Consider the following 15,061-nt stretch of genomic DNA (forward strand, 5'->3'; position numbering starts at 1 on the left):
GAGTTTGGTGAAATGGGGCACACTGAGATGCAGTCATGGCAGCGGTGTGTCAGACGTGGAGAGCGAGTGTCACAAGGGAGGCCTTCCAGCCTATTTTTAAGTGAGATCAGAGGAGAAGATCTTCAGGAACCAGTTTAAGCAAAAATTCATGCGAGAATTACCATCTCCTCCTGGTTTTCCTATCTGTATTTATTGACGAATCTTACAGTTCTGCAGATTTACATCTTCGTTTAGAATAATTCTGTATTTATTTTGGAATTCACAGGATCTGCAACGCATGCTGCTTTCCAGGACTACTAAAATCAGTAGCGGCTGACACGGATCAGAGGTGGCGGGGCGGACAGGGTGATGTAAAAAAAAAACGTACCTCTCGCCGTTCTCTCGCTCTCTCCCACGTTGTCTCAGTCTCTCCGGGGCCGGGACAGGAAGCAGCCAGGCTCCCTCCTCTAAGCCAAACACAACACTGCAATGCAGCGTTGTAATTGGGCTGAGCGCCGTGGATCAGCACTCAGCCATGGGATGGGGGCATGGGCATGTTCTCTACACAGGCTGTAATGCATCCTGCATGGATAACATGCAAAGTGTGCATTACTATTTGACCGGCCCGAGAGGGCCGGCCAAACTGTCATTGCGTACTTGGAGTGGGAAAATCACACCTCCTCTGCTTTGAGAGTAGAGCAGCCCCGTCCGCCCTGCAAAGCTGCGCAGCAGGAACAAATACAATGATAATAACTTCAAGTTATTATCATTTCATTTGTTCTTTCTTTCACTTTGCAGCAGTGGGGCAACGCTCCTCCCCCTTAGCAGAGGAGCCGCCACTGACTAAAATTTGCAATCATTAACACGTGCAGTAAATGTACATTATGCACATTTACACATGTATAACTGTCTAAGAAACCTGCATTTACACTTGAAATATTTTTGTTTCCATTTTTCTCTACAGGAAAAAATGTATTCCCATGAAGAAACTTCTGCTCCTATTCCCTTTCCCCGCGTCAATTTTTGGGGATTTCATTACTCTTCCCCCAAACAGGATTAGTATTCCTGCAATTGACAGGATTAAATCTCCATCTGAATCCAGAGTGGCACTGTGAAAAAGGTGCTAATACCCACAAATTCATATTCTTGTGGCACTGGTTACCAAGTTTCAAAGGCATCCTCACCATAGAACACCCCCTCCTTGGCACTTGAAGCGGATTGTTGATTTATAATGTAAACCCCTGGAGGAGTGTAAATGTGAATGTTCTGGCAATTAAAAAATGAGGAGAACACATCCATCGTTACAGGCAGTAGAAAAGAAACAAGCACACGTCAGACTTTTCATGTAGTACTTTACAGAATTTAGCCTATTTCTAATATCTTGTTGTTGACGCAGAAAAGGGATCTGCAGCACACAGAGATGAAGCAACTCGCTGAGAATCAAATAACACAGGCAAAGTTGGAAAGCCAGGATTATAAAAGAGAACTACAGTCAACAATTCATACATTCTGCCATGCCTTGTGCCATGTAGCTCGAAGACCTTCTTCATCTATCTCTCCAAATGCACTGTTGTTTAACATATTCACTACCATTATTTTTTCGATAAAAATTGCTAAAAGACAAAGAAGACATCATGACCATACACAATCCTACATGGCTACTTCCATAAATAATTGCCTGTGTTGCTAAGCTATATTGTGTATGAGACTCCCTCTAGCAGAAAATATTTTCATAAATACAAAATAAAATTGAGTTGACTTTTATTGGGTTAAAAAAACTCCTAAAAGCATAGTTAGATGCATTTATTATATTCAAATAACCAATGTTGCTGGGTCTCGCTCTCTACCTCTCTGCAAACATTCCTGTGTATGGACATCTGGTGCAACCTTGTGGCTACAGTTTTAAGTACAAATCCATCCTCCTAAGAAGTGGATTCGGGCTTTAGGTTGGTGACCTGACATAGGTTGATTGGTCTTAAGTAGCAATTAATTGACAGTGTTTATATTGAGAGGGCATAAACATTTTAATATTAAGTTCATCAATTACTATACTTGACAAGAAAAATACCCATGACGCACCCCTATGAAAACAACAGTGTAACAGTCACACAAACAAGCACCTTGGTACATTCTAATTTGACTATTAGTGCAGAGTGACCTACTAGGAGATTAATATAGTAAAACATGGCCTTAAAAAAAACTCTTCTTGCATTCTTCGTTTAACACCGCAGAACTCTAATTAGGACCTAGACAAGGTCAAGGTCGAAAAACGTATAAAGAGCTGGTGTCAAAAAAGTGTGATTTATACCAGGGAAGGGACTTCTACATTTATAATTGCACCCTAACTGCAATTACGCGCGCAGAAATATTTGAACGTCGACTTCACTAACGTTTTCAAGTAGTACTCCTTGAAATTTTGGACAGTTGCAGGAATCCAGGCCTGCTGTTGAAAACCTTAGAGAATTTCAAAAATTCAGAAATCTTCGCTCATGCAAGGCTGTATACCTATATGCGCAGATTATCTAACTATTTTCGTGACTCAGGCTGTTGGTGTTTCCTTTCATAGGTTAGTCATACATATTTAAAGTGTTGCTCAGCCTGCAAAAGGTGTTTAAAGCTGAACCACGTTATTCTAAACATTTACATTGATAGGATTCTCTTTTAATAACCATCCATAGGAAGAGCTCATACTTTTAACAAAGTTACTAATCCCCCTTTTTTTTAAACAGAATACTCCCTTTTTCTTGCGCCACACAGCCAATATTTTCAATTTTTATGTTTCATGATTGGAACTTATCATCTTTCAGAATACGTCAGCGGGACATGCTACCCACTGTCACTAAACTTTATTGTTTTATTAATCACCCATCAAGGGTATGCCACATTAACTGTAATAAAACCTGTCTTCTGCAAAATGTATGTCCAATCTAATCGTGATTTATTTGACCACTGGATAAACCTTAAATGAACCTGTTGCTCTGACCACAGGGATCTAGTCCCATTACATAGGCCAGTCCTACATAGGTTCAGGAAAGCTGGATGTCAGATTTCTAGAGCTATCCTTTGCAATTTAAATACAGTGATACTAAATGGACATTATTTACATATTTAGTGGTCACCCCGAAAATATGGCATAGGTCCAGCTGTCCAGGGCTGATGCTGGACACCCTTTCATTACCCTACACATACCTTGGCAGACAGGGAACCTAACTCCACTGGACTTCACCAATGTTCACTAGTATGCCAGCTGCAGCTCTCTCCATTATGCCCATGAGTCTGCTATCAACTGTACTGCTTTACATAAACACATTAAATATAAATACACAAGAAACCACCTTTGCATTTGAAATCTGGACTTACCAACAAAAAGGCCATTCCATTTTTTAAAAGACTTTTGCAGCTGTACGTGTATTCTGACCTAGGCACAACACAGTACAGACTCGACTTGAAGGTATTGGAACACTTGTACAAGCATCAGTTACAATACACAAGTACACACATTTTTTGTAGGAATTGGGTGAAGAGGTGAATTGCCCAGGATCACAGAGTGCTCACTCCGAGACCTGAACCTGATTCGCGTGCTCCAAAGTCAGCAGTTCTGATCGTTACATCACATCCTCTCCGCGTTAAACTGATTGTACCACTACCAGGCTCTAGAGGGGAAAGAAGCAACTGGGATGGGGGCGGGTGGGAGGGAAAAGAAGCAATTGAAAACACGAGCACTCCTATGGAGTGCTAAAAGACGAATTAAAAAATAGCTTCTCCAACAGGAGTAGTGGATGGAAACAAGATCTTGGCCCATACTTTGGGGGAGGGCCAAACACAAGAAGAGGCATGATGCATGCCATGACAGACGGGAACGAAGGATACTAGAGCAACGTTGAAGTAAACAAATGGCCACTGATTGTAAACAACATGTTGAAGAGACTGCGCATGTGCTGTCTAGCCAAGACCATATAAAGTGGGAAATGATTTTGGACATGTCTAGGCATAGTATTTCGTACAGGAAGAGACCTCTTCCTGTACAAAGCCTATGCTAGACTCAGACGCGCACTCTAGCGCCTTGCCGCTAAGGTGTGTGCCTGGTGCACGGCAGCTGAAATCAGCACCGGCACTAGGGAGAGGGGAGAAGAGAGCCATATCTCTGTGAATATGGCGCTCTCCTGCTCTCGCCCTGTCACGCAAGGATGTGGCCTAACGGCTAGGGCGGTTGATCTCAAATCTGGAGAACTGGGTTTGAGTCTCGACATTGACGCTCAACATCCTATGATTCTGGGCAAATCACTTAATCTCCCGCTGCCTAACAAAAATTAATGTGTCTTTGTGTAACCTAACTGTTGCTCATGGAAAGCACTCTGATACCTGATGCTTTCGGGTCAAGTCTGCGCTATACAAAACTCTGGAAAAAAAGAAAAAAAAGCTCTTGTTCCAAAAATATGGGTACTTTGCGGCCAGGCCCATCTTCATTGCTGTCATTATACAGTTAAATGTTACACAAGAAAGTGAATATCTAAGACCGCATTCTTTCACAAGGTGTTTGCCTTGGGGGAAGATGGGAGGTGAGCAACTTGGGCACTGGGAAAGGGGGCCATCACCCAAGGGTGGGAGTCAATGGAAGAGGGGGACTAGGTCATACCTGGCCATAGAGTAAGGCAGGAGACGGCATCGGACAGGCCAGATGTTTGGCGGTCGTGCCCGTCCCCCGATAATGCAACAGGGAGGTGGGCTGGGCCACGCACATGTGTGACGTGGCGCCCTCGCCTCCCTTCCTAATTGGCTGATTGGCGCAAGACCTGGAAGCGATGGGAATCGCTTCGGGGTCGGGCATCAGAACAACGCCGGCAAGCTGGTTAGAACCGGCTCCCGGCGTCCAAAAATGAATAAAAGGCTGGGGGAGCGGCGAGGATGTCCTCTTTTCTCGCTGCCCTCACAGCTGACTGCTATTCGAGCTCTTCGGACCTCACTAGGAGGTCCCATCAATTTCACCCACCCACCATCCTCTAAAGCAGAGGTTGTTGAGCAATGTTTGTTTGTGTATTGTGTTTTTTTCTTATAACAGGATAATTGTTTATTTACAGGTTCATCATGTATTATTCATCATAGAATGTTTCATTGTCGTATTTATAGTGCTATTTCTTGGTCAGCAGTAAGGTCATGATTGGTGAGCTTGAATTTAAGGTCCTTAGCGGGCGGCGCCATTGTTTAATGGGGAAGCCCGAGGGGGAGGGACAAGTGGGCTCTCATAGAACTCGAGGGGCAGTTACAGCTAGGAGGCTGGAAGGGTGCGGGGAAGGGGAGTTACGCTGTCCGGTAGGCTGGTTGGCCACCAAGGGCACAAGTAAACTGCGCGTAACTGCATGGGCCCCTTATGGAGATAATCTTCGGGGTGTAGGGGGTGCTCGGGGTGAGGGGAAGTACCCTCCCGGTAAACGGGTCCCCTTGCGCATGGGCACTCCGGTAGGAGTGCAGGCATAGCTTGATCAGGATCTGGGGTCAGTCATTGACCTTGCTCAAACAGGGATACATAGAAAGATAATGTTATTTGTTGTTGAATGCTTAGCTTAGGATAGTAATGTCTATGTATTAGAAATATGTTAAGGATAGCCAACAAGACATATGTACCTATCAATGTTACTGACTGGACTTTCTGCATATTGTGTACATATAATAGTGTTTTTGAATATTGATTTTTAATAAATACGTCCGGGGTTAACGACCCCTAATCCAAACCCTTGTAATAATGGAGTTGTTTGCCTTGGGAGAAGATGGGAGGTGAGCAACTTGGGCACCGGGAAAGGGGGCCATCACCCAAGGGTGGGATTCATAGGAAGGGGGGGACTAGGCCGTACCTGGCCATAGCAACTGAGATGGGAGTGAGTGGGAGGGAAAAGAAGCAATGAGCACAGCGGCTGGTGTTAGGGAAAATAAGCAATTGAAAACACTAGCATTCATATGGAGTGCTTAAAGATGAATTAAAAAATAGCTTCTACAACAGGAGTAGAAATGGAAACCAGATCTTGGCCCATGCTTTGGGGGAGGGCCAAATACAAGAAGAGGCATGATGCATGCATGCCATGACAAACGGGAACGAAGGATACTAGAGCAACGTTGAAGTAAACAAATGGCCACTGATTGTAAACAACATGTTTTGAAGAGACTGCGCCTGTGTTGTCTAGCCAACACCATACAACGTAGGAAATGATTTTGGACATGTCTAGGCATAGTATTTCGTACAGGAAGAGTACTCTGGCACAAAGCAGCTGAAATCAGCACCGGCACTAGGGAGAGGGGAGGAGAGAGCCACATCTCTGTGAATATGGCACTCTCCTGCTCTCTCCCTGTCACGCAAGGATGTGGCCTAATGGCTAGGCAGTTGATCTCAAATCTGGGGAACTGGGTTAGAGTCTCGCTATTGACGCTCAACATCCTGTGATTCTGGGCAAATCACGTAATCTCCCCCTGCCTAACAAAAATGAATGTGTCCTTGTGTAACCTAACTGGTGCTCATGGAAAGCGCTCTGATAACTGATGCTTTCAAGTCAAGTTCGCGCTATATAAAACTCTGGAAAAAAAAGCTCTCTTTTCAAAGAAATGGGTACTCCGAGGGCAATCCCATCTTCATTGCTGTCATTATACAGTTAAATGTTACACAAGAAAGTGAATATCTAAGACCGCATTCTTTCACCAGAGATGTTGTTCGAGGCTGAATCATAAAGTGTCTTTTACATTGCAAGCCTTTCCCCTCTGGGAGGGCCCCGAGCTTGGACGATAGCCAGGACTGAAGCGCCACCTTTTTACAAGAGTTGCTATTATTCAGTGTACAGTAGCTGCCAGCTGTCATTCACGCTGACAACCTCTCGCTCTTGAGGGCGATATTTTAGGAATGTCAAACCAGCGAAGAAGAATTTTAGCAATGTACCTCATTGAGAAACTTCCCCAAGTCAATCATAACTCATTTCCCTGACATTCATTCAGAACGTGGGCTCGTCAGCCGGCACGAAAACTGTCATTAATGCATAAAAGGTTTCTGTAACTATATATATATTTCTTTCTTTCACCTGTCAACTCTCCAATTTGCTTTCTTTTTTACATGTCCTCGCTTTACCCTGTGTCTCCTCCTTTCTTCCTTTATCCCTTCCGCTCTATCTTTCTTTCGAGCAGAGTTGGCAGGGCACCCGCACAAGCTATCGACAATTAATTGTTTATGTGTGAGATTGCGACCAGCATCTGTAGTCATGCTTATCATTGAACACTGTGTTCTACAAAGCTGTCAAAAATGGCTTAAGGTCCTCCTTACCCTAACAACGTGGAGGTGGCGAGCCTGGCTAGGCATGTGTCCTCAATATGGTCTGGTACTGCCTAAGACCCCCTCCTCTTAATAAGACATATGCCCTTGGGGAAATGGAGGACCCTCCCCGCTCCCTGGAGGCTCGCCGCCCCTCCTTTCCCCCAAGGCAAACAATGCAAACACCACAACTATTTGGATTAGAGGTGGTAGTAACCCCGGCCGTATTTTATTACACAAAATCTTAAAAACATTAATAATCATATTATTTACATTATGTACAATACACAGAAAGTCCAATGCATTGATAGGTACAAGGTGTCAATTGGCTAACCGTAACATGTTTCTAATAAAGAGCGTATCCCTGTTAGAGTCTACCGCAAGGTCAATGACTGGTTGCCCCAGATCCTGATCCAGCTAGGTCCCCACCTCCTTACCGGCGTGACCTTGCATAGGGGACCCAGCTTAACGGATGGATACCTCCTGTGGGCCCCTCCTACGCCCTCAACGCTAAACTACATGAAGGGGCGTGGCAGTTATGCCTCCTTGCGCCCTTAATCGCATGCGCTTGCGGGGATTGGCCAACCAGCTTACTGGAGCCGAGACTTCCCTTTCCCCCTTTGCCCCTCTAGCCTACTGGCTGTAACTGCCCCTGGAGTTCCATGAGAGACCCTCTGTCTTCCCCTTGGGCATCCCAATTTCACAATGGTGATGCCCGCTAAGGAGCAAAAACTATGCTCACCAATCATGACCTTACCACCTGACCAAGGAAAACGCATAAAAAATACGACAAAATGAATTACTCTGAAAATAAACCGTTCAGTTTAAAAACCGCAAACTTTTAATACAAACATTACGAACACATCAAAACCATGTCTATTAATTTTTATTACTCTTCCGGCAAAATGGAAAAAACATACTGATCACACAATACATCTGCCTTAGGGGACGGTGGGTGGGTGAAAAAAGATTTGATGGGGCCTCAGACTGAGGCCCTGACCCAATGCGTGTACGTCCTGTTGGCGGCTGGAGAGCGGTGAAATGAAACCATTCACCCCGCTCTCCAGCCTTTTAACCCCTTGATTGCCCAGCAAGCCTGTTCTGACCGACATGCCTGACGTTGCTCCGACGCGTGAACCAGAAGCACTTGTAAGTGCCTCCGGTTCATACCAGGGCAACCAATTTTGCGTGATGGTTCAGGGGAGGCAGGACGCCACCTCACTACTGTGCGCAGTGCTCCCTGCCTTCCCCTGGGTGTGGGGGCCCGGCGCGACTGCCATAATGGCAGCGCGCCCCAGTGGGTGCGCCTTTCAAGCACACAGCGTCATCAGCGCATCCGGCTTTCCGCGCCTATTAGGATTTTCTAAGAGCTTGTGTGATTGGAGCACACGGACACCGGAGGGCGTCAACGGGGCACTGATGGGTGGAGGCAGGCAAGAGCTCAGTGGTTCCGTTTCTTGACCCTTCGGACCCTACATGACCCCATTGACTTTCGCTGCTCCGCCGGCGACCCATTGTTGCTGGATTTTTTAAGCGCTTGAGCGATGCTGACCTTGCAATTTTTATTTGTAAATATCGTGAAATTATACATTTCTGTCAATGTACTGCAATTTTAGACTTATTTGTTTCGGGTTTTTTTATTCCCTGCAAAGATAGGATATTGTTGGCGGAAGATAAACGGGAAGCAAGGCATTTCCTTCAAAATTTATGGGGTTGTGTATTTTCCAATTACAATACAATAAAGGTGCGTGTTGTTCGTCCATCTAATAAACAGCTCAAAGACCCATTGTGCAATTAAAGTGACTTTAAAAACAAAAGTGATGCTGTGTAATTAACTATCCAATGAGTTGGGATTCATACACAGATACTTGCCCCCCATTCTGCCGAGTAATTGAACTCTGTAAAGAATTGCTCTTACATATATTTGTCCGCGATCTACGTAGAAAGTCCATGGGCAACCAATATGTGATAGTTTCAGTTGCATTACGTCTATAGAACATGCACAACTCTTCCTTTGTATAGGGCTTAATCATTTTTAGACCCAATAAGCTAGTGGAAGCATGACCATATGACATTGAGTTATAAACTGAAACACAGTGATCATGTGGCACAGTGGAACCAAATTATGGAGCGGTGTCGATCAAGTTATACAGAAAGAAAAAGCAAATTCTACAGTGCATTTGTTTGAGATCAAATTTGAACTATGTAACGTGTTGAATGAATTATGTGGCTTTTTAAATATTTTTATTTCACTGATAAAAATATATTTCAGTGCTTTCCACATATAAAGGGTTCTTAAGAAAAAATGTAAACAGTCAGTAATGTTGTTTGTCAATCATAATTTTTTTCATGCAAGGAATACAAGAACACCATTTTATTAAAACTGTCATGTCTTCGTCCCAGAATAAGACACAATTTATAAAATATATACAATGTTGCACTGTGCAAAAACACAAGCCAACATGCTTGTAATAAATACTGTGCCTGCTTTAGTCCCTATTATGTTCTAAAATTTGTCTTCACTTTACCCTATGAATGTACCATCTATTTCACTCAGAGCACATCTCTACCATAAGAACGCGGCACGTCGAATCATAAAGTACATTAATACTTAGACAATCATTAGGCAGAACTAGCTAAAATGAGTTTTGGCATAGTGAAAGATTAACGTGCACAACAGCATCAGCTAAACATTTATTTAACAAGCGGATTTATAGCACTTTTAAACAGGAAAGAGTAAGTAACATTCCAATCCTGTCACATAAGCTACCTAACTTACTTCAAATTTTCATTGTGGTAACAAGAGCATCCCTGGGAAGACGTAAAGTACTTGTCAAAACACATTCTGCACTATTTCCACTTTACTGTTTTATCATAACCTGCAATTCACTGGCATGCATTCACCGTCTCAAGATGGGTATGAAGCACTATGTCAATGTTGCAATACAATAAAATCGCTGCCGCTACATTGGTCTTGACCTTCATGCATGGAACTGCTGCCTGCTGGCTGTTTTTCAAGGGACCTTCAAGATCAGAGAGGAAACCATGATTCTTTACCCATCCCTACATCATCGACAGTCGCCAACAAAAGGCATTCTACAATGTTGCTTTGTTTGATGTTGTCACCTGGGTTTTTGAGATCAGGGCCGGATTGACTACCGGGCAGTTTGGAATGCTGCTGAGCTGGGGGCTGATTTCACTGCAGTGGGGGCTGATTTCGTTCATAGAGACCTGCCTGTGCTTCGGAATAATGAAAGCAAAACGAATTTCGTTTAGTACACGCAGGTCCCCATCAACGAAATCAGGCCCCAGCTCAGCAGCATTCCATACTGCCTGGCAGCCAGTCCGGCCCTGTTTGAGATGTATTGTGGCGTCATTCATTGGAAGGCACATTTAAAGAAGTCAGTTTGAAACATGCAGATTCTTTGTTTTGAACAAGATTATCCTTATTTGCCTGGTCTATTTTCCATTCTCTGGAATTAGTACACCCAGGTAAGGTTCCTCCAGGATCCTCTACATCTATCTAAAAGAGTTCCACCTAAAGTTTAATTGGCCGCGTTGGCCTGAACAGATTAACATCAGAGGTTTTTGTTTAAAGTACATTTTGACAGCCAACTACTAGTTCTGAAGTGTTCTGGGTGTAGTATCCAGTTTGGCTATGTTGTATCTACATAACAGTGATCCATATGGCGTGATATTTATTTTAGGGTGTGGTAGTCATGGTCTTTTGTCTCCTCTACATTAATATCTCCTAAAAGAGAGACAAGATGGGGAACTAATGTGCACCCAAACCTAGCTGCTTCTTTGGATGGAAAGTAGGCATTGTGCAATTTTTTGCTGTCCCGAGAGCAGTAGTACACAGACCTACATGAATGGCTTGAACCAAAGCTAAACAGGCCCTTGTCCGTTATCGTTCGCCATCTTTCTTTCTTTCACTATTTGTTTCGTTTTTACATTTAAATGAGGTATGTCACTCATTATAGTTTACATGGCCAATGTTTATTGCAATTTGAAAACGCATCAGATGCAGTGAATGAAAGTTAAACGACGTCTGCAATGCTGCATTTAAAGTTAATTTAATTATTTGTTTTTTATTTCCCATATTACTGGTGGAGTGATGAGCAGGGCATATACTGCCCCTTTACAGACTGTAAGGCACATGTACATCTGTACACCCCATTGGTCAAAGTGGGTGAGAACTGAGGGGCATGACATGCTCATACATTTTTAATTTAAGAAAAACATTTCCCCTACTTATTGAGAAAAGACAACCATCCTGGGACCTTGATTTCCGAGAGTTGAAATGCAGCAGCTGAAGTGTAATGCAGGGAGCACCCTCTGCTATGAAACGAATGAGGGTAGGCAGCTAAACAATATAAATGTGCACAGCTGGTCAATATGCAAATGTAAAGGGTGCTTGGAAGGTGGCAATGCTTTAATTGATGGAATCACTTGATGGTTCCTGATGACACAGGTTTATTCTTTTTCAGTCATATTGCAAGTGAGTCATCAGCTGAGCTGTGAAGTGTGTGCTTTTAAGGAACAGTTATAAGAATAATTGCACTAAGCACAGTATGGGTATTTTTAAAAACTATATTTTGGAAGCCATTTTTTTTATCTTAAACCTTTTTGCACATCTTACAGCGGCCTATCTTTTACTGTGTGTAATACAAATGTAAAATATGTCATGGACTGGATCCTCATAGCACTAAACATGCATTATTCTGTATTCTCCACTGCACCAACCAGGGTTCAATTCTGTGCTTCTTGTTACACACACAGACCACTGCAGTGCATTAACCAATAGAGGTTTCATAATGTGCAGTGCATTTCCCACTGATTAACTTAACACATTTATTTTTCATTTAAGCTTTGCTCTATTATATATGCAGTTACCTGAAGGGGAATAGACCGAAAAGTTACAGAATATTGAGCTTTTTTTAGCCACGCCTTTGACCCTGTCCCTACGCTTACGCACCCCACCTCCATTTCCATGCAGCATCACAGTTCCCATACTTCTTTTAATGCGATTTGTTGCAGCGTAAAGTGTGCATAACATTTTTTTTATACACTTACTCTTCTTACTACTCAACCGTACTGAGACCTTTACGATTAGACAGTCTGAAGCGTTTCCATTACCAAAGAGGCAATGATCCTCTGATGAATCTTTCTCCGCTGATAGGAGGGGTGGAAATTAGGGTGACCAAACTCCAAATCAGGTTGTACAATGAGGGCAATTTATTGACAGTTAACTCACAGATTTGAGACCAGATTTCTGTACACCACCCTTAATACCATTCTGTAGAAATAAAGAATATCAACTGGGAAACCCAACCTCCTGAAGAAGTTAAGTCCAGTTAAAATTATACAAACCAAAAGCTCTGCAATAGCAGCACAGAATAAAAGAAGTAAAACCTGATGTTCTGATAGACTTCTCTGATTCTCCCTACAGCACATTTGAAACATCAGTACAGTAGCACAGTTTAAATGGAAGAACCAACAGGACTCAATAATAGACTCAGACAAGGTTTAGATTAATTTGGTTATTGTATTAAAGAATCAAAATTCATTAAAATTAGCAATTTCTTAAGGAATTCGGTAAGGAATATCACAGCTTGAATTAACGCACCAAACATTTAGTCAAATCTTTATCAAATGGTTATTTATAAAATTCAGTTTGCAGAGTTAAAAAGTCCCACTACCATTAAAGCAGAAGGATGGTTCACATTTCTAACAACTCAGGTCCAACAGAAAAAGTGGACAGGTTTAGGCTTTAAGTCCATTAAGGGCCAGTCCATTAGCTTAGAGCTAAATATATGATGGAAAATTGAAAAATAGAGATGGTTCGTAAAGGATCGTCTCAGTCTACCAGCTACCGATTGTAACATAGACCAACAGTCCTAAGTAAAAGATTGATCAGCATAGCATCCTCTCGCACGGGGAAAGAAAAAGTATGGCGCTCAGTCAAGGAGCAAAAATCAGTAGCTTTTCCCCTCTTTTGGGATTTCTTCTCTTTTAGAGTTTTTAGCAATGTCCAGTGACATGGCATCACACCCCCATCAAAAGACGTCCACATGTCCCTATTCGCACCATATGACCTGAGATGGTTGAAACCTCAAGCTGGTCTCCCATATTAGTCATAAAAAACAAGAGATTTGTGAGTCCTCACAGACCTAACATTAGTAGAAAAGAAATACAAAGTTGTGACTTACAGCAATAGCTGAAATTCTATTCCCACGCGAATTTTTTACTGTGAATGTTGAAGAAACATTCAGGAATGTCAGGGTGAACACATGTACAGAACAAATAAAGCAACATTTCACTTGAGCAAAATGAACCATTGTATTAAATCAGTCGAAAGGAAAGGTCAGCACCAGAGAAAAGCATTTCAAAAGACCCTTTAAGTTAGCATCACACATTTAAATGAAAAGATCTTTTACTTTACTTCAAATATAATGGAATTAAATCAGTTCAAAGGAAGAATATATGTAACGAACTTTCCCGAAATATTATTACATAAAAATAGCTACCTTTAGAAATGCCCTACTACCACATAATTTCACGATATTCATTCAAATGCATGTTTTTCAATACACTATAGGTTCTCTAGGATCACTGTGTAAAATGTCAAGCCTGTACTTCTACACGTTTTTGCACCGACTTTTCTAACTGATGCATTCTCAGCAAAGAGTATAAAAAATCCTAGACCGCTTCTCATAGCATCACAATTTTCATTAGTATACGTTAATAAGCAACATATGCATTAAAATGTCATTATCATAATTCATTTATGTATTAGTGTTGTCTTTTAAATGTGTTTTCTTTATCTCAGATTTCAAAGCATACTTTTATGGTCCTTCTACTACACTTGTCCCTTTATCATGAGTCACTGTTACTAACATGTGCAACGTGTACTTTCAACCTTTCGTGTCCTTCTATGTATGAACGTGTCGTGTATTATGATTTTTAAAATCATGCTACATCATCTTCAACCACTGGTACAACCCTTTTCTAACAAGCAGTCCTACAAGACTTCTATCTCTGGGTTTGTTGTGGGAACAGTACATGCTCCAAACTCAATTTAGTGTTAGATGTGGACAACACTAGGATTACCATAGTACACTCCTGACACCTCAGCCCCCCACCCAGCCCTCAGAGCCCAAGTTTAGTGGGGCTGAAGACTTTCACCATCTTGAAAATGCCCGGACACATGCCATTTTGGGCCTGTTTGTAGTATGGTAAAAGGAACTGCTGCAGAAGCAGGAAGGGCTAACCCTTGGCACGTTTATGTCATTGATTAGGGCATGCCCAGGAGTACTTTCCATCCACTAGCTAGTGCCAGACATAAACATGGCACATTAAGGCACACACTTCAGAACACTTTTTAAACATGCGGAAGATCAGAAGAGTACTGGGTCTGCTGTCTGTGACCTGAGAGGGGCCTGAAGGACTGGACCTGCTCCCTCGTGTACCCAGAACAATGAAGTGGACTCCAAGGGTCTTTTGGCTGATCTCCTGTGTGATTACAGGGAGACAACACGTTTCATGCGCCCTTTTCCTGGGAGAGCCCAGTTGACCAGTGGCAACTGGACCAGGACTGGATCCTGCTGTTGGCCTCTGCCTGGCGCCCTTTGACTTTCTAAGCCCTTCCCCTGAGGTATTGTATTGTATTGTAATTGCATTTATTTAGCGCTTACTACCCCAGACGAGGCGTTGAAGCACTTTTTCGCCCGAAACCATAAAGGATTTGTGTTAAATTAGTATAGTGAAATATGAAAGTAATTTGAGTGGTGGTGC

The sequence above is a fragment of the Lissotriton helveticus genome, chromosome 10 (assembly GCF_964261635.1).
Source record: "Lissotriton helveticus chromosome 10, aLisHel1.1, whole genome shotgun sequence".
Classification (NCBI taxonomy): domain Eukaryota; kingdom Metazoa; phylum Chordata; class Amphibia; order Caudata; family Salamandridae; genus Lissotriton; species Lissotriton helveticus.